This window comes from Dermochelys coriacea, chromosome 7, assembly GCF_009764565.3.
Source record: "Dermochelys coriacea isolate rDerCor1 chromosome 7, rDerCor1.pri.v4, whole genome shotgun sequence".
Classification (NCBI taxonomy): domain Eukaryota; kingdom Metazoa; phylum Chordata; order Testudines; family Dermochelyidae; genus Dermochelys; species Dermochelys coriacea.
Genome location: NC_050074.1, coordinates 58,917,256 through 58,939,661, shown reverse-complemented (window position 1 = coordinate 58,939,661; position 22,406 = coordinate 58,917,256). Strand labels below are relative to the sequence as shown.

Below are 22,406 nucleotides of genomic sequence, written 5' to 3'. Positions count from 1 at the left end.
ATCCTTGTGATTTGTGAATTGCTCTGGGGGTTAGGCAGGAGATCGAAATCGGGAGGCAGCAATGCGCAGGCCCAGAGGCAGAAATATAGACACCTGGAAAACTTTTACTGCAAAAACTTTGCTGCTCAGTGAGTTTAGCTTCCTTTGTGCATTGCAGTGTTCCCAAACTGGGACATAGGCACCTAAAACAGGGATTTTGGTGCCCAAAGTCTGCAAAATTGACATGGAAACCAAGCTATCCTCTCAGCCCTAGCTGGGATCCCTCCAGGAGAGTGTTGTGACATGTTGTTATGGGGCAGGATGTCGTAGCTTCTGGATGTGAATGAATGCAGACCTTCAGTCCCAGCAATGGTCAGGCTGGACTCTCCACTAAATTTACCACTTTTTGTTTAATGTGCTACTGCTAATTGATCTTTTCCATTTGTGTGACTCTGAATGGAGAGAGAAGGCTGTGTAGTTCTATATTACAGGCTACTGTGAAGCCTAAAACTGTGATATAGTTTCATATTTAAATTCTCTGATAAATTATTGGACAGGTGTACCTCTCTCGATAATGGCGCTTGGGGTAAATGCTTCCTAGGCTGCTGTGATGTATCATGCAGCATATTTCACATAATCTGCATATTATCCTGATGCCATAAAACTAAAGTCAATGAATAGAAGGCAGAAGATAATTGAACGAGTCAGACATCATGTTCCTGAACTGCTGCCATCTGATGGGTCGGCATATGCAACTGCTCAAGGTCCCATGCTATACCATAACCATCCATGCATTCATGAGGGATAATTATTAAAATATTGGTTATGGCTGAAGAGTAAAATGCTACAGATAAATCTCAATGATTCAGGATTCAAGATATTCCTCCAGTCTGATCCAGCAGGAATATCTGAGGAAGGCTGCATAATGGATAGGAAGAAGTCGGTACCATCTTATCTCTTAAAATGAGATTACTTAGTTCCAAATCTGCTCTGCTATCCTGGAGAACTCATAGACTAAGTAACTCACTAGAGATTTGTCCCAACCTTAAGAATTTTGCCAGTTTTTCTTTCTTTGGGGAATAAATTCTCCCAGATCCACAAAATGGGACTTGGCTCCAGCATTTTCCTGAAACACAGTCAAACCAAATTCTTAGTTTTCAGAGTAGCAGCCGTGTTAGTCTGTATTCGCAAAAAGAAAAGGAGTACCGGTGGCACCTTAGAGACTAACAAATTTATTAGAGCATAAGCTTTCGTGAGCTACAGCTCACTTCATCCGATGAAGTGAGCTGTAGCTCACGAAAGCTTATGCTCTAATAAATTTGTTAGTCTCTAAGGTGCCACCGGTACTCCTTTTCTTTTTGCAAATTCTTAGTGCTGATTGTCCTGGTGGCTGTTATGACAAAGTTTTGTTGGCATCGCTATGTCGGTCAGGGATGTGAAAAATATACAACCCCTAGCAACATAGCTATGTTGTCAAAACTCCCACTGCAGACACAGCTATGCTGACCGAAGAGTGCTTCTGTCAGCACAGCTAGCCTCCTTTGGGGAGGTAGTGGTACTGTGCTTGCAGAAAAACTCCTTCTGTCAGCATGTGCTGCGCCTTACACTAAGGAGTTATGCCGAGCTAGCTATGTAAATGTGGGCATGGCCAAAGAGCTGTCAGCCAGCTGACACCCTTCTTTATAGAGTCAATGAAAATGACAAGGATTGCATGGGCCTCAGAGACTAGACCCACCCTCTTGCCTCTAGAAATGGTAGAGGCAAATTGGAAGGGCTGTATAGGGAGAAGTGTATGGATGCTATCATGCTGCACCTTCTTAGATAGAAGACTTGTTCTTCATGGACATCAAATACCTTTCCAGGGAGGAGGACTAAGGTTCTGAATGGCTCTGTGGATTGGTAACTGTTATGGAGCACCTTGCCTGCAGCAGAAAAGTTCAAACCCCGTAGTGACTAGTGGATTATATCTCCCTTAGGGATTTCAAGGCAATAGCAAGGACTAAATGGCTGGGACCATCCCTGAAAAGCACTACATTTGCTTAATAGAGTGTAGGGGAAAATAGGAGTGTGGGGAAAATAGCATCCTGGACCCCAAGACTTCTCTCTGTGCCTTTGGCTCAAGCATGGGCTGTGCTTAGGAAAAACATCTTTGCTCCTGGCAGCCCTGCAACCTCACCCTGGGATCAGCAAGTCAAGATGCATTCTTTATTCATCACAAGCTATAGACCCTTACTCCACACCTGCCCTTCAGGCCCTCTGTCTTCCTCCCCTCACCTCTTCCCAGGACCTTCCATTAGTTAGTCCCCTCCTAGTTGAACACCATCCATTGGGGCTGAGATGCCTGTCCCTTCCCACCACCCTGGGCCTGGCGGGTCTATGTAGATTGTAAGTGCTTCAGGGCAGGGACTGTCTGCTATTCTGTACAGTGCCTAGTATAAGGGGGCCCTGTTGGTTGGTCCCCGGAAGCCACCATAATGATAACAACAAAAGTCTGCAGGCCAGATTAGAACTTCATTGGTATCTGTGCAACACACCCCTCATACATACATACATACATACACTCTCTCCCTCTCTCTCTCTCTCTCTCTCTGCCTTCAGTGGGTTTGCACAGGTGTGACAGTGATTCAGTGAACAATTCTACTGATGTACATGTAAAAAGAATCCAGCTCTCCCACCTCCCATGGATAGGTTGGCTCTGCAAGGTCCACAGGGACAGAACGCAGTTTCCTGCTTCATCCCTGGGCTGGCTCTACAGGGCTAATGGGAATAAAAACCTCTTTTTATCACAGAGGTAGAAGATCAGACTTTAAACATACAGGAAATAGACTTCATGAATTTCCTGACCTAGGAGGAAAAGACCTTGCCATGCTGTCAGCCCTGGAGAGAGGAAGAGCTGACATCTAGACTTTTTTAAGAGCAGGCTTTTAAAAGGAAGGGTTTGGGCCCTGGAGGAGCGCTGCACAGCAGGGAAGGGAGAGACTAGTTGTACTCTGCCAGTTGTTGCAGGGTTCCTTGGAGAGCCAAGGCTGCATTTGCAATATACCTTCCCAGGCAGTTGAACAGAACTCAGTGTACCATCTACACCCATGGCAGGTTGCATGTGAACCCCAGTAACCAGGCTGGCACTGCTAAGGCTTTGGATGTGGAATCAAGCAATAGACTGAGCAAGTGGTCCCTGCTTTTGCCTGAGCAGAACAGATCACTTTGCAGCTACTCAGGCTTCAGCTTGTTAAATACCATGTTTTGCCAGTAACTTTCCTTCAGAACCCAGACAGCTGGCTGCACTATGCTCCCATGCAGAAACGCAAAATGTCTATGGTAAGGCTAACACTCCTGTCCATATGTTAGCTATTTAGGCCAGTAATTTTTTTATTCAAGATGCAAAATCAAAACTTTCCTTGTCTCCCTTCCAGATGTACTGCCATTCACGATGGAGGGATGGGGGAAGAAACATATGTCAAAAATATCCCAGAAGTCACAGGTGTATCTACACAGATCCCTCTTTTATGTAAATGACCCACATTACCAGAGCATCTGCACTCCTCCCTCATATTTAAAAGTACATGTTCTTTCTATTTTGCCTTTGTTTCAAGCCTGTAGAGGAAAAAGCTTGGAATATTTCTATTTAGGTTTGTTTGTATGCATGCATATAAGGGAAATCTAAGTCCTAGTCTATGCTATGGGGGTCTCATCACTGTAGGATCTGAGCGCTTTCCAGTGGTCCATTGAGTAACATGACTAACATCTGTCATGTATGGTTTGTTTTCTCTTTCAACCTCCCCCCAGAAGGAGAATTTTGTGCACAGTGGAGTGTTCTGCTTTGATAGGGCTCTTCTTTGGTTGTATTTTTTTTTTAATGTACTGTCTGCTCTGGGTTTATATCTGTTAGGGGCTTATTCCTTCACCCGCTCACTTCCCTGGTCCTTCTCGCATGAACAGAGAGCAACAATACTTGAAGTCCAAAGGTGCAAACAATTCAATGTTTGTTGGGGTGAACTTTCAGCAAGCATGATTCCAGTTTGCTTCCTTAGTATCCCCCTTCCCAGCTCAGACACCACAGAGCTTTGCCTCTGTCCCTGTTCCCATTCCCATCACTTAGCGAAACTTAATTCCCATTCCCCCCCCCCCTTACTTCCTGACTGACTGCAGACTATATAGTAAAACTTGAGTTCTGCTTAGCTATACCTTAACCAATCATTTTACTGAAATTTAATTAATCAATCCTAGCATATTGTAACATGATTATCTAATCAATTATATCCCACCACCTTAACTAGTTTACACCCAGCAAAATTAATTATGCAGCAGACAGAAACAATCACAGAACCAGACAGAGATTATACAGACAAACAATAGGGAAATAGGGACTACACTGATAGAACAACAAAAATGAGGATTTCAAATCCCAGCTATTGATAAGTGAGTTATTGCCAGACAGGATGCTACCAAACTAAGCTTCCTTTTACATCTTCTAGGCTCTTCCCTTTCTCTGGAGGTAATGGGCACTATCAGGAAAGGATTGTGTTCCTAAAAGCCCAATAGCACCTGATTTCAATGTGACTAGTTTGGAATGTGAGGATGTGACTATACACTTCTCATCTTATGGCTGCCTCTGCTGCTTAGCCAAAGGCTTTAGCCTATGCACAGGGCCTCCGACTGTCACAGTAAGAGAAGGCCCTTACACCGGCAGACAGTGATTTTGCTTCTTTCTTTTATACCTCTATAACTAGCTAAGTGATAAGAGTACACTTAAATTCTTAAAGTATAGGCCTTTGCAGACAGGCCTGAATATCTATATCCTAGCAATATCAGAGAAGGCAGATGGAAGATGTGCATCTGGCACTTGAAGAGGAGGGTGGGAAAGCTTGTGATGATCCTTAGTTCTTGTCGGAGTTTGTTCCACAGTTGGGGACCAGCCCCCAAGAAAGCTCTGTATCCTGCACACCAAGCTTTACCCATATGGTAGACAGTTCTGTTGTGCCAGGGGACAGAATTGTTGACTATGGTCCTGATATCAGAGCTTTAGATTCTTTTAGCTATGCTGGGCCGTGTGCTTTGAAGGTACAGACTGAGACCTTGAACTTGACTTGCTGTTCTTTGGGAAGCCAGTGAGAGAGCAGAGGACCGGTGTGATGTGCTTGCGGGTAGCCTGTGTTGCTGAGGAGACACACTGCAGTGTTCTGTACTAGAGTCCACAATGTCAAATGAGACTTGCATTCAGTTCAGAGAACGAGGTTCTTGATAACTTGATGCTCCAACACCACAGTCAAGGCCTTGTGTTATCAGTTATCTTAAATAGTTCCTTGAGGGCACAGGATATTGACAGTGGGTATTGCATCAGGAGGTGTTTGCCTTGTCTGTCCACATTCACATTGGGATTATTCCCAGCTTCCACCTGATCAAATTATTTCCAGTCTTTGCCACCCCAACTCTTACTCATTTAGAGTATACCAGTAATTTTGTTCGAGATCCTTGCTTGGGGAAAGTTGTTCTCCAGGATCACTGGCATTTCTCGCCATTTTGTTACTCTTGCTTTTCACAGTTGTATGTTGGGGTAAGGGATTTTCAGAGTCAAAGCTTGTTCTGGACTTCAACTTACTCGGTGCTGGAATGTGTCAATGCAGTGGGTGTCTCAGATCATACACCTGCATAAGAACAGCTGTACTGGATCAGACCAATGGTCCAGTTAGCCTGTCTTCCAACAGTGGCCAATGCCAGGTGCTTCAGAGGGAATGAACAGAACAGGCAATCATCGAGTGATCCATCTCTGTTATGCACTCCCAGTTTCTGCTGGTCAGAGGCTAGCGGGACACAGAGTATAGGGTTGCATCCCAGACCATATTGGCTAATAGTTGTTGTTTATGGACCTATCTTCCATGAATGTATCTAATTCTTTTTTGAACCCCATTATAGTTTTGGCCTTCACAACATCCCCTGGCAATGAGTTCCACAGGTTGACTGTGCATTGTATGAAGAAGTAGTTCCTTTTGTTTTAAACCTGCTGCCTATTAATTTCACTGGTTCTTGTGTTATGTGAAAGAGTTAATAACACTTCCTTATTCACTTTCTCCATTCCAGTCATGATTTTATAGGCATCTATCATAACCCCTCTCTTAGTCATTTATTTTTCAAGCTGAAAAGTCCCAGTCGTCTTAATCTTTTCTGATATGGAAGCTGTTCCATACCTGTAATAATTTTTGTTGCCCTTATCTGTACCTTTTCCAATTAGAATATATCTTTTTCTGAGATGGAGTAGCTAGAACTGCACGCAGCATTCAAGATGTGGGTATACCATAGATTTATATAGAGGCATCATGGTATTTTTCTCTCATTATCTATCCCTTTCCTAATGGTTCCTAACATTATTAGCTTTTTTTTTGACTGACGCTGAACACTGAACTGATGTTTTCAGAGAACTATCCGCAATGACTCCAAGATCTCTTTTTTGAGTGGTAACAGCTGGTTTAGACCCCACCATTTTGTATGTATAGTTGGAATTATGTTTTCCAATGTGCCTTATTTCGCATTTATGAACTTTGAATTTCATCTGCTATTTGGTTGCCAAGTCACCGTTTGTCTCTCATTTCTGCTGAAAGCATCCCTCCTCACTGTTGGTGATGCGATCCTTGCCAGGCAGTACAGCAACAGTGTGAAGGGCAGTTTCAAGGTCCCTGTGATGATCCTTACAGGATTGAGTGAATTCAGAATCAATTTTGTATGCATGGCTTGAGTGTGACCATACTGAGACATAGTACTTTGCAGTTGAGTAGCACAAGGCAACACTGGTTGCTTGGAGTGCTTTGGGGTCAGCTCCCTGTTTTGTATTGGCCACTTACTGGAGTACACAGTACCTGAAGTTCACTTCACTTTTTTTTTCAGCCTCCTGATATGTTCTTTGTATGTCATTGTTCAGTCGTAGTACTCAAAGATTGTACCGTCTCATGATGTCTGGAGTTTTTGTTTGGCCTGATGTTTCAGGTGGAATGCATACCCTTGTGTTTTGCTGGGATTGGCATTCAGGGAACATGTGTGATAGTATTCTCCAAGTATGCTCAGTTAGGATGAGCTTAAGATCCTCAGATCTTTCCAACTGGATGGTGATGCAAAGATCACCTGCAAGAATGAATCTTCACATGGTTCAATGGTTAGTCATTCGTGTAGACATTAAATACCACTAAGATTTTAGGCAATCCATTCTGCTGAGTTCACCATCACCTTTTCTAAACATTCACCTCGACAAAAAAAGTCAGTTCTTGAGCAGCAAGGAGATGACCTGGATTATCTTACTATTACTCAAAATTCTTGCCAATTTCAGTAAAAGTGCATGATTGTTTCCAGTGTCATAAGCAGCCAACAGATCAACAAACACAGCCCTTGTAATTTTACAGGTTTCAAAACCATCTTCAGTGTATTGAATTAGGTTTGCAACTTGGCCACAGCCTGAATATCCTGGGAAGGAACCATCTTGGTCATCAGTTAGCTGCCTCATATAGCTTGTGGATTGAGCCTCCTGCTATTGTTCAAGAGTTTCACAGATAGCAGAGCAGCACTGTCATGTGTTCACAACAGCTTGCGTTGCTAGGTAGATGCTCTCTTGGATTTTGTACAGTGTAGAGCACTCTGTCACTGCTGAACAAATACAGGAACCCCTCACTTAAAGTCATCCTGGTTAACGTTGTTTTGTTGTTATGCTGCTGATCAATTAGGGAACATGCTCGTTTAAAGTTGTGCAATGCTCCCTTATAAGTCGTTTGGCAGCTGCGTGCTTTGTCCACTGCTTGCAGGAAGAGCAGCCCATTGCAGCTAGCTGGTGGGGGTTTGGAACCAGGGTGGACCGGCAGCCCCCCATCAGCTCCCTGCTCCCCTAAGTTCCCTGTGTGGCAGCTGCCCAGCAGGCTACCAATTGCCAGCAGTTCAGCTGTCCATCCCCCTCAGCTGCCATGTGCTGCTCCTGCCCTCTGCCTTGGAGCTGCTCCTGGGAGCCTCCTGCTTGCTGTGTGGAGGAGTGGGGTGGGGAAAAGTGGGGGGATAATGTAAGAATATCTCCCCCCGCTCCTGCACCCTGCTTACCCCATCTTCCATCGAGCACGGGGGACACACGACAGGGCTTAGGACAGAGGGAGCTTCCTGGCAGCAACTGTGGTCTCAGCTTGCTGATTGATGTAAAAAGGCATTGTACTTAGAGTGGGATCAGCATACTTAAAGGAGCAATGCGCGTCTCTCTCTCTCTCTCTCACACACACAGGGTGTGTGTCTCTGTCTGCCATGCTGTCTCCCCTCCCTCCATTCCTGCTGCCTTGTAGAATGTGAGGCTACATTAACAACAATGAGTTGACCCTTGAGGGCTCAGCCAATTGCTAGTTCATCATTTAGCAGTAAGGCATCCCCTGGGAAATATCCCACCCTCTGACTTCACTACCTCAACCAAGCTTCACAATCATCATCACTGTGTACTGGTATTAAATTGTTTGTTTAAAACTTATAGTCTGTGTGTGTGTGTGTGTGTGTGTGTGTGTATATATTATATAATATAGTCTTTTGTCTGGTGAAAAAAATTTCCCTGGAACCTAACCCCCCCTATTTACATTAATTCTTATGGGGAAATTGGATTCTCTTAACATCGTTTCGCTTAAAGTCGCATTTTTCAGGAAAATAATTACAATGTTAAGTGAGGAGTCCTGTTTTCAGGAGGCTGTGATGTCCATTACCGTTCACCCACTGACATACTGGCATTAATTAGACTGTGTGTGGGCTTGCATAGAGGTAGCATGATCAGGTCCATGACTACAGCAGTACAGGTAATTATAATACTAACAGCAGCGTGCGCCGTTTGGCCTTTAGCTTGCTGCATTTCGGTGGTTGCAGTGTGCAGGCAGCCCCCAGTGACACAGATACTCTGCCGGCTGGGTTGGCTGAACTACCCATTATCCCAGGCTGGGCCCATCCTACTCTGGCCCTTATTAGCCAAAACAAATGTGTGGCAAGCTCCAGTGGACTGGACAAGGGAGCATGCAGCTGCTCTCTCTTCCCTGGCAGCCTGCACACAGAACCCAGACTCCTAATATCACTGCTCTTGGCTGGCTGGGTGTGGGCAGAGCCGGAGTCAGCTGGGGAACCGGCCAGGAAGTTGCCATTAACCTGCTCTCCTTGCCCCTTAGCATGTCGCGGTCTTCATTCTGCACTGCAGTCCCCATAGCAGGCTGAAGCTGTCTCTGGTGGTGGCATCCTCTACCTGTGGATCCACATTGCTGTGTCCGGGACCCAGAGCTGCAGAACCTGCCTTAATACTCCTAGCAACTGCCAAACAGGATTAGACCAATAATTCATTTCATCCGGACTCTGAGAGTGGCCAATACCAGCTGCTTCAGAGGCAAGTGTAAAAATCCCCAGATGGAAAGATTTCTGAGTAACCTGCCCTCAGGAGCAATTTCTTCCTAGCCCCCATCAGCAAGTGGCTGGCTAATGAAGCATGAGGCTTTATTGCCTCTGTATGATTTTATTTTCACTAGTGTAATATTCTTGCTGTTCATATAAATGTATAATATGGGCTGCATCGAGAAAGAACTTGAACCTCGCACTGCGAAAGCATTGTCCGTAATGGGGCATTTCCTCAAGAATGTCTTTTGTAAACCAAACATGCTGGTAAATAGAGAGATGAAGCTGAGGATATATAATGCTTCAGTTGTCAGTATCCTGACCTATGTGTCTTCAACATGGCCCCCAAGACTGACAAGAAGTTGGACATCATCCAGATGAAGCATCTGTGAATGATCAAAAACATCAAATGGGTTGAATTTAAGTCAAATGAAGAGACTGTCTTCTAACTAATAGGTTCTGCTCTCTCAAATGGTCACCCAAAGCTTTCTAAGGCAGTATGGTCTTTTGCTCTGAATGCTTACCAACTTCCCTGTAAGAATCATTTTCAACTTTCCCCCACATGAAAGGGGTTTGGAAAAGACCTCCTTGGAAAACCTAAAACACTTTGGCTGGAAGGCATCAACAGACATCTGTCCCTTACAGACATCTTACCTTGTAACATGCCACATATGGCGCAGGACAGAACATCAAACAGGTGCAGAATACGTTTGGTGGCCTCTATGTAATTTCTGAGAATTACATAACTAACTTTTTTAAAAATCTGGCTATGTTCTTGGCTTATTCATAGATTCCAAGGCCAGAAAGGACCATTGTGATCATCTCATCTGAACTGTGTAGCACAGGCCACAGAACTTCCCCCTCAAAAATTCCTTGAGCAGATTTTTTAGAAACAGATCCAGTCTTGATTTAAAAATTTGTCAGTGATGGAGAATCCACCATGTTCCTTGGTAAATTGTTCCAATGTTTGATTACCCTCATTGTCAAACATGTACACTTTATTTCCAGTCTGAATTTGTCTAGCTTCAACTTCCAGCCATTGAAGCATGTTAGACCTTTCTCTGCTAGGTTAACGAGCCCTTCATTAAATGTGTTTCCCATATACTTAACTTGATTACATTCTATATCTCTTAATATTCTCTTTGTTAAGCTAAATAGACTGAGGTCTTTGAGTCTATCACTATAAGGCAGGTTTTCTAATCCTTTAATCATGCTCGTGGCTTTTCTCTGACCTCTCTCCAATTTATCAACATCCTTCCTGAATTGTGGGCACCAGAACTGGCCACAGTGTTCCAGCATGGTTGCACTAGTGTCTAATACAGAGATAAAATAACCTTTCTACTCCTACTTCAGATTCATTCCCCTGTTGATGCATCCCAGGATCACATTAGCCTTGCTGGCCACAGAATCACACTGGGCGCTCATGTTCAGCTGATTATCTACCATGACTCCCAAAATCTTTTTCTTCAGTTGTAACTTGTGGCAGTGAGTTCCACAAGTTTATTGACCAAATTAACTTTCAGTTAATTGAAAAGGTGTTTCCTTTCAATATTGAATGCATTGCCTAGTCATTGGGACGACCCCATGTCCTATGAGAAAGTCAAGTCAGAGTGCCTGATAAGATAGTTCTTTACCATTTTACATCAATAGGAACTGCACCTGCACCTGCAATTTTATCACTGGAAGTGTGTGACTTCTCAGAGCCCTATAGATAATTGTGGATTGGGACTTTAAAGGGGCATGGGTTGGAAATGACCCATGAAAACTTAGCTGTCTGTTCCCAGGTCAGCTATGTCCTTAGGAGACCTTCCTTGTTGAAGGCCTTATGGTGCTTGGTCATTTTTTTTTCATCCCTAATTATCTCCAGCTCTTAGGTTACGCTTGCTGTTTTTTAAAATCTGTGTTTCTACCAATGTCAGTATTCAGCATCATCTGCAAATACCGGGGGTGGGGAGAAAGCTTAGCGTAGCAGAATTTTCCACCATCCCATTGATCTTTCCTGCAGGATATTTATCTGACCTCCTGTGGAGGCTCAGGTGTTTATTGCTTACCTGTCGAAGCCTACTGAGATTTGTCAGAGGCCTCCATAATACTACAAGGGATAATGAACCTTGGACGACACCATTTATAACTTCGTTTATGGATGCTGCATTGTTTGCTTAAAGGAAATCTTGTGACTCCAGCTCTCTACAGGAAATTCTATAAATATGTTCCCCTTAGAGAAATGACAGTATGAGAAACACAGGGCTCTGGTGTTAGCAGTAGAGAAGGAATATATGTGTGTGTGGGGGGGTCCAACAAAGGGACTCCTTGCTCCCCCACCTCACACCCACGCGTTGGGAGCCATTATTGAGCCTGTGGGAAGCTATACATACTAGAACTATGGCTACATGCTAGAACCAAGAGCCCAGAGTTAAGTGTGAGGAATCAGTTTCAGAAGGTTTGGTTTTTATATACACACCCACATATAAGTTTGCATGCTCTTCCAAACTACCCCGCTGTCCTGAGTCTGGGAAACCTTGGCAGGAAAAATTCAGGAGAACTGTGCTCCTCAAGAGAATACCTCCTGCCACCAGCTCAGAGACCATCCAGACTGAGATTTTTAAATGTGCCTAGGGGATTTGTATACCTAATTCACATTAATTTTAATAGAGATTCTGCATCCAAATCCCTTAAATGGCTGGTCTTGAAAATCTCAGCCATGGGATTTCATCACTTCTGCTGCATATGAAGAAAAAAAAACTGTGTGTGGGGGGAGAGGGGGAAGAGTAATTAACCCAACATTTAGTTTGATTGTAGATATGTGCAAAGTTTCAGGGGAGAGCAGAGTGGATCTTACAGTTTTTGGGCCATCTCTAGCTGATGCACTAATAATTAAGGTGAAGCATATGGTTGAAACTGTTATGGGTTTGTCTGTGTATGGAAATGTTCTCTCTCTCTCTCTCTCACACTCACTCACACACACACACACACACACACACACACACGTGCACTCTCTCTCATAGACATTTAACTCTTGGTTGTTTGCCCTCTTGAGCTAAAGGAATTCATTCAGGCTGAAAGCATCTCTTTGCTCCTTGTGTATGGAACAACCAATTTTAGTAAATCCAACCAGCTTTGGCAGCAGAATTCCTGGATATGACAGAACACTCCCCAGAGCTAGCGTCTCCCAGCATGCATTGTTTCTTTAGAAGATGTGTGCTAGAATAGTTGGGCACTGTATTGTCTGTACTGAGGCTGATCCAAGGCTCTTGTAAGAATTATAGATAGGTGCTTTCCAGAAGAGTGACAAAGTTTTGATTTTTAAATCAAACAAACAAAACTCCCCAATCTAAGTCACAGAGTGAACTTCTATAGGCACTGCCCTTCTTGAACATTGCCATTCGGGTAGCAGGTGCTCCCTTGTGTTTACCTGCAAGGTTTCTTGATGGGAAAGGGGTGGATGGGTGTTTATTTTAGAGTATTTTAAAGAAGCTGTGGGTCTGGCAGCCATTAGCACAATTCCCTTTGATTCAAGGGGAGCAGGAGCAGGTCTCTAGTTAATTTGTTGTTCTCTTTTTGTATTGAACATTTTATATTGAAAATGATTTAAGGCTCTCGAGCACCCAAAACATGCCAGGATTCTGGCTCTGTCTATTGTACGTGGGTGGAGATGGCTTCAGTTTGATTTTTCTTGTGTTTTTCCATTCTCTTCCTTGGAATTGTTTTTGGCTCTGACCTTCCTTTGCTTCCCCATTTTGTATCTTACAGATGCTTTCAGTGTGTCTTCTATCTTAAGTGAACCTCATTCATAGTGTGCTTATGGCTTTGTGGGAGTGTGTTTTTTTGTTTTGTTTTTTGTTTTATTCTGATCTCTTCGATTTTTTTTTAACTGATCCTCATTCCTTTTTTAAAAAAACAAACAGCTTTCAGGTTGGATTTTGATGGTGTTCTCTCTTCTCCCTAAATTCCATCCCCAGGTGTGTGTGGTTTTTGGACAGATAATCTAGCCCTGCATTGTCATCATAATTATTTATATTGCAGTATCTCCTGGAGGTCCATTCGGGCATCAAGGCCCATTGTGGTAGGTGCTGTACGCACATGTAACAAAATGGTGCCTGCCCAAAAGAGTTTGCAATCTGAAATGAGACACAACAGATGGATGCAGCAATGAGTAGACAGGAGCACAGAGGAACAGTGGGGCCATTATAATGAGTATAATAAGCAATGATCAAAGCACATTGTCAAGCATTTGCAAAATGTTTTTATTGACTTGTTTAGGATTGGAATTCTAGATTCCTCTGGAGCTATCTCACTGAAATAATGGAGATTAGTAAATTGCCGGATGACACCTGGTAATAGTCAGATATTTCAGCCCAGCACCTAAGGAGCTGATACATTTCTCTGCTTGGCTCCTTGTGCTCTGAGACCTGGAAAGTATTTGCATACTTCCATTTTCCACCCCCTGTGTTGGCAGGAGCATCTATACAACACAGTCCCACTGGCCCTAACAGACCACACGGCACTTAGCAGCAGCGTGGCAGCAGTTTCAAAGTGGGCAAAATCATATATTATGTAAAGCGTGGTAGAGCTCTATCCTGCCACAAACCACTGTGGGGACAGCCAGTCGCTTCTGGGAATCTTCTTTTCTTGTCTCTGCTTCCACAAACATCAAGTAACCCTCTAAAAATAACCAGAACGCATCCATGCAATTTATTGATCGAGCAGACTGGACACTCTATCAATGGCATACTGCTTCTACTGTTGAAGCTCTTGTAATCCACTGGGCAGGGTGTCTTACTGGTTGCCTGCTGGGCTTGATTAGCAGAGGATGTGAATTTTGTACAGTCCTAGTTAAAGAGCCTTAGCTCTTTGAGCTGCTACAGCGTAAACGATGTGTTTGGCTCTGGAGGTCCCTGGTTTGCTATTGTCTCATGTTAAATATGGCCACCCACAAATTTTTACTGTCATGCAAACACTGCCCCCTTCCAAAAAAAAAGTTAGTAAGAAACACAGGACTCTGACCCACTTTCCTTTCTTCTTCCCAAAAGACACTCCGGCTGATTGCCTGAGTTTCACCATGAACAGTTGTCCATCTTTCCTGGGTCAGAGCGGAACAGGAGGTGTGGTGAACAGATTTGTCCCTGTAACGGTGTCACTGCTTCCAAGCCACTGGAAGGAATTTGGACTCCAGGAGTGAGTTTTTTCCTTGTTGGGAGAGAAATGAGTAGTTGCAGGTTCAGGATATTTTTCCCTAGGCTGCATTGCTTTTTTTTTTTTTTTTTTTTTTTTCCCCACCAAATGCATCCGATGAAGTGAGCTGTAGCTCACGAAAGCTTATGCTCTAATAAATTTGTTAGTCTCTAAGGTGCCACAAGTACTCCTTTTCTTTTTGCGAATACAGACTAACACGGCTGCTACTCTGAAACAATAGATAATCACAGTGGTCCCTTCTGGCCTTAGAATCTACACACCAAAGCTTGAAGCTTATACAGCTCCAGAAAGTGGCTGTGTTCCAGGGTTTCACTCAGCAGTGTCTCTTGCAGTTTGACTCTATGGGCATGAGGAGTACTGCAAAAAAATCCTACCAGCACTAACAAGAGGCTAACATAGTAAAATGTCTGGCCACAGGAGACTTGTCTATATTGGGGCCCATGCTGGTACAGCTGAACCACCATTTGCACTGGTGGGAAATGTTTTGTAACATTCCCTGATGTAGATAGGGTTGCCAGGCGTCCAGTTTTCAGTCAGAATGCCTGGTCGAAAAGGGATCCTGGCAGCTCCAGTCAGCACTCCCATGCGGCTCCCAGAAGCGGCGGGCATTTCCCTCTGCCTCCTAGGCTGAGGTGCGGCCATGGGTGCTCCGTGTGCTGCCCCCTCCCCGAGTGCCAGCTCCATTGGCTAGGAACTGTGGTCAATGAGAGCTGCAGGACACCCTGACTCTCTTCCTACACCCCACCTCTGTCCCAGCCCTTAGCCCCCTCCTGCATCCAAACTGCTTCCTAGAGCCTGCACTCCTCATCCCCTCCTGCACTCCGAAATCCATTTCCGCAACATGCCGGATAACAAAGCTTTTACTGTACTTGGCCTCTCTGTTGACACAGTCCAAATGGGGGCTTCTGTGATGTGTAGGTTTGTCCTCAGAACTCATTTCATAGAGACGGTGGTAACTCCAGCTAGTATTGACATAGGTTGGATTTGAACCCCTGATCCAGCAGTGTTCTATGGCTTACTGACCACCCTCAGAGAATGCTCAGGAAGGTACGTTTAGTTAGGATTTGGTGTGTTTTTGTTTCTGGACCTACTGGAGTTTACTCTGCTTTGGTATACAGAAGTTGGACCCTGTGATATTGAAACTGATTTAAAAAATTGTTAATTTAGCTCCTGAGTAAGGTTGCTAATGCAACCTTATTGACTGGTGGAGAAGTCACATCAATCTGTTTAAATTCAGTAATATTTCACTACCAGTGAGAGCAGCTGTGGGAATCAATATGCCCTGCCTGTTTATATAGATTCTTCATACCATTCCTACTTTCTATTAGTTTATTTACAGGGTGTTTTACGAAATGCCAGAAAGATTGGACAGTAGCGAGCTAGACTCTATTATCCACCAGAGAAGTCTGTTATCACTGCATGGGAGCTGTTGTGAGAGAGCAACTCCACCCAGGTCAGTCAGACAATATGCAGGTGGGGAAGACCATACTGGAGGCTCCTGTGACAATCTGTCCCTTCGCCATGGACCCATGATCTAAAAGTACTTTCCAGAGAGAGGCCTGAATGGCAAACTGCAGCGCTTGATCCAACCTCTACCTAAATTCAAGGGTGTCCGAAATCTGAATTCAGATTTAAAGCTTGTGTCTTGTACCTTTTTATGGGCTGGGGGGTGAACTGAAGACATGTTACCCTCGATCCACTGCCGATCTCCCGCAGATATCAGTTGGAAGTTGGGACACAGATCAAGGGTAAAATATGGTCTGTCATTAATACGTGGCCTTCTAGTTATTCATTATCTCATAGTCCCGTTCAGCATCACTCTGTTGCTATGTTGTCTCGCTACCCTTTATTTCTTTTCTTTCTCTGCCCTCCTTTTCTCTTTTCTCTTTCCTTCTCCTCCTTATCTTTGTTCTTCCCTCTGCAGTTGAGCTGGTTGAAAAATGGACTTTTTGCCTTGGAAAATATTAAAGACCATGCACGGAAACTCATCTTAATCAAAAAGTTTCACTGAAAAGTTGGAATTTTCAGTGAAAAAGTGAAAACAAAAACATCTTGATTTGGAGATGTGGTTCAGGTGCCTCAAGGTCCTATTGTCCCCTATAGGCTAGGCTCCCTGGTCAGACTACATCTCCTGTGATGCACCGGTCTCTCTGGCTAAGGTGCATTATGGGAGATGTAATCTGGCTGTTAAGCCCATGGAGAACAGGGGGACGAGGAAACCACTCTACAACTCCCATGAGGCGCCACAGCAAACTATATCCACATTTTGTCCAAAATATTCCAGTTTTCAGGCATTTGGGTTATCAATTAAAAATCTAAATTTTCTGCAGAAAGACACTTTTTACAAAAAACATTGTTTAGACACAAACCCAATTTTCCCTCAGAAATCAGTGCTAATGGAAAATGTTTGACCTGCCCTGCTCTAGATGTCCAAGCCTTTCCCCCTCCCCCATTCCATTCCCTACAACGATCAGCAGTTAAACAGCTAATGCTGACACGTTAGTGTCGATATGGGCTTCGTCTGGAATCGAACTGATTTGGCCGTATTGATTTCCAAACAGTCTGGAAAAAGCCAGGCTGGGCAAAAGAGACCCTCATTGATTCCCCACCAAAATGTCCCCATAGACAACCATCTCACCTTCAGAGCACGTTCAGCTGTGGGGTTGCAGCCGCTTTTCCAGTTTAGTGCCCCCTTTAGCCATTCTGGTTCCATGATGATCTGTCATTTTCTGTGGCTTCATCCTCCAGTCAGATCATTACTCTTTGTTTATCCCGGAAGGAGACTGCACTAAGTCCCAAAATAGGAAACTCTAAGGGTCTTTATTCTGAACTTTAAGCATGTGCTGAAGTCCCATTGAAATTAGTGAGAGTTAAGCATGTGTTTAAATGCTTTGCTGAGTCGGGAGAGGGGCCGGAAAGCAATTCTGAAATACCTGTTGGCTAATAATTCCTTTCCGTTGCTCTTTAGCTTCCCTGTAATTTCCTTATCTTTTTTCCCCATCATTGCCAGCAGCTTTGGAAGTCCATGTGCCTTATGGCACGCAAGAACTGATGTAATATGAGAGTCATAGATATTATGTTAGAATGAACAAAAAATAAAATGGAATGTCAGACCAAAATCTGAGATTACTTGGACCAGAATACACCTGAGCTTTGGGAAAATTTGGAATCTCGGTCCAAACTTTGAAGCTTGTGCCCATCTCTAATTAAAAATAACTGAATGATCAACTCCTAATGGGTCTATATTATATTGTATCTGCCAATGGTTTGCATGTATATGCATCCCAGTGAATGACTGGTGAGCACATGGCCTTCAACTGCATGAAAAAGTTTGTTGAGTCAGTTCTATACTCTCTTGATATTTTTTTCCCCTTTAAAGGCCCTTTCTGCGCACTTGTCTCTGTGATAGAGAGTTGAATCATTGTGTTTTCCCAGCGCGTTTGCATCAATGACATTTTAGTGCTCATTGACATATTCCTGATCTGTGTCCTGCTGACAAATGCAGAGTTCAAGAGGAAGAAGCCAATTGTTGTAGTTGTGGCATTTAATCTCATTAATGATGTGGAATGATGGATCCAACAGCTCCCTGGCTAATGGAAGCTCAACTAGTTTAGTTGCCATGTTTTGCTTTTGCAGTTTAGGTGAAGATCTTTGTAGCAGTATATTCATTATATTAATTTCATCTAAATAATTTCCTCCTGGGCTAAACCTGGCATACTGTAAATAATGTGCAAATCCTAGAAGAGAATGGGTTCTCTAGGAGAGCCAAAATCCTGGGCCAAATTCAGTAGACCTGTCTGGGAAATGATTTCATTTACATGTGATAAATTTTAAGTTTTTGATGACAAACCAAAAGCTCAAACAAATTTGGGTTTAAAAACGGAAAAATCTTTGGGTTTTGGGTTTTCAACAAAACCACAAATCTTCATCAAAAACCATTTTTACCTTTTAAAGAAGGAACCCCCTTTTTTTTGATGGTAAAACCTTTTTTGTGTAAGATTTTGGCTAGCTCTAAAATCTAATCCTGGTGTAAGCAGATGAAACTCAACTGAAGCCAAGGGAGTTGTTGTAACCCATCTGTATTTGTCTTGTTTTATGTAACTAGCTCCCTTGATGCAAATCATAAACAAGAGCCCAAAGAAAGAATGGGCCATGGAAACTGAACTCCCTTCTCACTCTTAAACGTGGTCCCTCTAGCTCAGCAATGAGGCTCTTTGACAGGGCAGCACTGGGGAGATTGGCCTCTCCACTAGATGTGGATAAATAGAGGACCTCAGTCTTCAGGACCATCAGCCTGATATCATGTTCCACATTGGCATGAGACTTCCTCATCAACCCCCTCCAGTACAAGAGGAGGAAGCTTCACAGGGAGACTCTCTGTGACTGAGGAGTCTTGCCTCGTCTATTGGCTATATTGATTATTTTAAATCCCTAATTAGCTAACTGATTAGACCTCTGAGGTTTGATCAGTTCTAGCACCAGACTCTCAGGCCCAGTAGAATTAGAAGTACTGACTGGTTGGGAACCCCAGCGTGCATGGTGGCATCACTCACCCTTAAGGAAAAGCTGAGTTTTCAATATTTTAACACTGTTAGTAAAAACACAAACGTTCCAATCCAAACAAGAATCCAGCAGTAGTGCAATATTAATTTGACGTCCCTTGTCATATCACACTCACCTAGAGATAGAAAGCAGGTGGTGGCCCACTGGGTTCTCTCCTGTCTCTCTCATGCCATGCGAGTCCAGTGGTCGAGGTCTTGTTTCCCAAGACTGTGGTTGAGCCTATTATAGGGTCTGAAGACTGCCATGAATTTCCATAAGCGTGTTCTGTATCCTTTGCCCATAACTAACATCCTCACCCTAATAATGTTGGGATGTCCTTGTCCTACAGATCAGTATTGTAATTATCCCAGACTTATTAGCATATATGTCAGTTACTGTTGCAATCTTGCAATTATGCATCTACTGATGTTCCTGACCCAAAACACACCAAAACTAGTATCAACTGACTTCTTGCAGTTACCTATCAGCGTTTTATGCAAGATCCCAACAAAACTGCATATTGCAAAATGAGCAAAATATCTTATATCAACTTGTGACTTACATAAATTTCCCAGCAGTGACTGTATGTTACGGCCTATAGTCTTTACACTAATAACTTATAGGTTTGGGCCTATACGTTCCTTGCATTCCTGCTAGATATGATATCTTAGCTGAAGCTAACTTAAAAACCTGTAAGGTACCATATAAGCTCCAGGGACCTATTTTCATTTTCTAGTTGTCTGCTTTGAGGCAGAGTTCCTCTGGGCAGAGTCATCACACTCCTTTGTGGAGCAATGGGTGTTGCCTGGGGTTCTCTGCTCTGTATCCCCATTCGGTTTCCAGGTTTTAACCTTCACTCCTGCTCCTGTTTTCTTCTTGTCCCATGTGGTCAGTTGATTCCTATCCTGTGGCCCCTCCCTTGCCTGCAGTGGGTGGGCCTTTAGTTTCTGGTGGGCTCTGCTCCAGTGTTTCAGATGGGCTACTCCCATGTACCCCAAAGTCTTGAGACCTCTTCATCAGCCTCCTCCTGACAGTTGTTCTGCCACAGGAGCCATGGGTGGGCCATCCAGCAGTAGGTGGTCCAAGTCCCTCCCGGAGCTTGGCCAGCCCTCTTAGCACTCTGATTTCAAGCACTGTGTGCCAGCTGTTGGCTTTCTGTGACTCAACTCCATCCTTCCTTTCTCTTTCAAATGAACATTTTTCAAAGCCACGTCAAATTTTCCATAAAGAATTTAACAATTTTTTTTAAACCCAGGCAAACCCACCTGTTGTAATTATATTAAGTACAGGGGAGGAATTCTCTGAAAATCCAGGGAAATTACATTGAGAAAATGACATGAATGCATTAAGACTGCACAGTTTCACTTTTGCATCCCCTGCCTTTTTGTTATTTAAAATCCCAGCAGAACCCCTAACCAGGCTCAGTGATATTATTTTGCTTCCTCTTCTTCTGGTACACTGTTCCTCTTGCTCTCTGCAAAGGAACAGCAATAGTGTGTTTCATTAAATATACAGCACAGATGCGGAAGTGTTGCCCAGTGGATAGATGACTGGAACTCAGAAGACCTGGGATCAGTTCTTTGCTCTGTCACTGGCCTTCTGGGTGACGTTGGGCCAGTCACTTTGTCTCAGTTTCCCCATCTGTAAAATATGGGTAACGATACTCTGCTGTAAAGTACTTTGAGATGTATGAATGAAAAAGTGCTACATAGGAGCTAGGTATTATGTGCAGAGTAACCAATGTAATTTTGCTGTTGAAACTAACTTTTGCATTTCCCAACTTTTTGTGATTGTTAACCTTAATGATGCAGCAACATAGGGTTGGTGGGTTTTTTAGCATTTATTATTGTTTGTTCCCTAGTTGAGGAGTTCCATAAAATCTGGAGTGGGTTATTAGTTCACTGGACTGTAGCCTTATAAACTCTGGAGTGATTGTAACATGTAATTCACTGGAATGGAGAACCAAACTCTGGAGTGGATTCTTTCCTGAGTGACCTGAGTGTCACCATTCTCAATTGACACTAATCTCCCTCATTAAGAGGAGCTGAATAAAGCTCCCTCCAGAGTCCATAGATGCCACTACAAGAGTTGGCCAGACAACTCCACTCAGACAAGGGGGCTGCCTCCCCCACCACTTTGTTAGGAGTGGACCCGACTCTCCATTCCCTACCAGGTTTTAGTGAGATGTCTGTTTGCCCCCTCTATAGCGACAGAATGATCCATCCATTCAGAGCAGCGAGTTATTTTAATGAAGTGGGCTGTATGAAAAGTGAGTCCCAACTGATTGCATCATGAGGCTTGATGAATCCAAGCTTATTTACCAGCTGATGATATTTTCCAGCTCAAGAATTGCTGCTTCGGTAATTTATGTCTGGTAATTTCAACATTATACACTCAAAGAAAAGAATAAAAGCTTAATTCATTTACATTTAATACCAGCTGGCTCCTTGGTTTATTACAGTAATTTCTCCAAAGAAAGCAACTGTGCAAAAGACATTATTCCTAGAGAAAAAATTATGCAATAACATAAATGAAAAAATTAATTTACTGTCTTTCCAGCTACTCAAGGAAGAATGCAAAGGTCACATGGCAGGTTTTATTCCTTTAATCGAAATTCTGCGTTCTCTCATTCCCATCAAATACCAGAATTGTGTTACTTGAATAACACAAACTTGGAAGCAGACGGAGAATCTAATTGGGATTGATTTTGATTACCAGCATTGCATATTATACATGCTCCATTGTCTCTTGGGTTTGTCTATTGTTAAAATGATTTGAAAGCTGATAACAACTGTGTGCATGAATATAATGATGACTGCAGGGCAAATATTGTGTTCTCCATTTGGAATCTGGGTGTCATGGATATTGTAGTGGAAAAAATTGTCACTGGGCCACAAACAGCTTCCTGCAAAGGCAGGTGGGTTCGCTGGGGACAGGACATCTGTGGGGGACAGGCCCATCTGCCCCTCACCACCTTTCTCATCTGCCAGCCCCTCTGGCCAGCCATTCCACTCTTCACCTCACATAGATTCCTAAGAACTTGAACTGGGAACTTTTAGCCAGCTCCCTCTGGTCTCCCACAGCGGGACTTCAAAGTGAAGTGCTGCTTCCTCTCCCAGCCCATAATAAGGGGAGGCACTTTCCTCTCCATGGTAATGGGAGGCCCAGCTGTGCACCACTGGGAGATGGTAGATGGCTGTGACATCCCTCTAAAGGCCTTTCTGGCAAATCCAAATGTACCGTTGAACCATCAGTGCCCCCAGCTGCAGACAGCCATAAACTCTGGGGGCATTTGGACATGAAAGCAAATGGAGTGG

General features: G+C 43.6%; 1 protein-coding gene across 1 annotated transcript in view; it reads left to right on the top strand.

The window, feature by feature from the left end:
* Positions 1 to 22,406, top strand: part of ARHGAP22 (Rho GTPase activating protein 22) — a 235,807-nt gene that overhangs the window by 32,850 nt on the left and 180,551 nt on the right.